Raw genomic sequence first — 1,162 nt, 5'->3', positions numbered from 1 at the left:
ATGTCAAGGAGAAATAAGAATTTCAGTTCCCAGCCCTGCCTTTTGACAGTATTTTGTAGGACTCCATTGCAGGTTGTTTCTGAAAAACACGCTACTGATAACGGGAAGTTCTATCATATGTGCGAGTTCAGCCTGGTTCATACCAATTTTTAGTCTCACAAACAGGGTTTCCTACAAACTTTCCGTAAGCCAAACCACACCAAAAGGAATCAGACTGGGCATGAGGCACAGCTGTAAAATTTGACAACAGATCTCCACAAGGATTCTATACAAAGTCGAGTCTAATCAGGTCCTGGTTAACAACAAGGGCTTCTGAGGAAAATTATTTACAAGCTGAATCAGTTTGAAGATAACTTCTGGAAAGTTCTGCCCCTCACAACCAAATCATGCACATTCAAGCGTTGATAAACGAAACCAATGCAAGCTTGCCTGATTTGGGTATTTTACCAAAAAGTAGGTGAGGACCTAGCTTCATAGAATTGGCTAATTTTTGAACTTTACCACTCCATTCTTCACGCTTTCTTCCCTATTACTCCTGAAATTCTTCTGCCCTTTCAGCAGACAGGACTGTAGTCTTCCCCTTTGGCTCTTTTCTCAACAGTTACTGTTTGCCTTGGCCACACCACTGAAGTACTCCCTATTGTTAAGAAAACCTAGAATAGAGTTTGTGTGACCTTTCAAACCCTGCCTTGTTATCTGAGTCAAAATCCCAGCCTAGCACTTACTTAGTACATTTAAAATGAAAGGTTTGGGGTAGAACCTAGTTTTACTGTGTGAACAGTGCAAAAATATGAATAACCTAGGTTTTGTTAGGAAACTTGCCTCTTGGAAAGCTGGCTCAGTTCATTATTTGGGAAGTGTCTAGAAGTTGCAGGGGAAAATCAGTGTATTTTTAATTTTAAAATTTAACTGCATTTTACTAGAGGTGATTTAAACACAAATCTGGAGAGTAGCATGCTAAATTTATGACAGCCAAAACAGAAGTGGTAAAAGAGCGCAAAAACATCTCTTACGTGTTCTGCAAATAATGAGAATGCATGTAGAATGAAGTAACCCCAAAGCATGGACTTAATGGCTTCTAGCCCGGGAAACACCCCGCCTTCCCAACAGGACCTCTGGCCTCCCGGCAGGGGCGAGGAGGGGTCAGGCTAGGCAGCGCCTC

Source organism: Pygoscelis adeliae, unplaced genomic scaffold (genome assembly GCF_000699105.1).
Source record: "Pygoscelis adeliae isolate BGI_AS28 unplaced genomic scaffold, ASM69910v1 Scaffold142, whole genome shotgun sequence".
NCBI classification, from domain to species: domain Eukaryota; kingdom Metazoa; phylum Chordata; class Aves; order Sphenisciformes; family Spheniscidae; genus Pygoscelis; species Pygoscelis adeliae.
The sequence above is the reverse complement of the archived record's forward strand: the minus strand, read 5'-3'. Positions refer to the sequence as shown.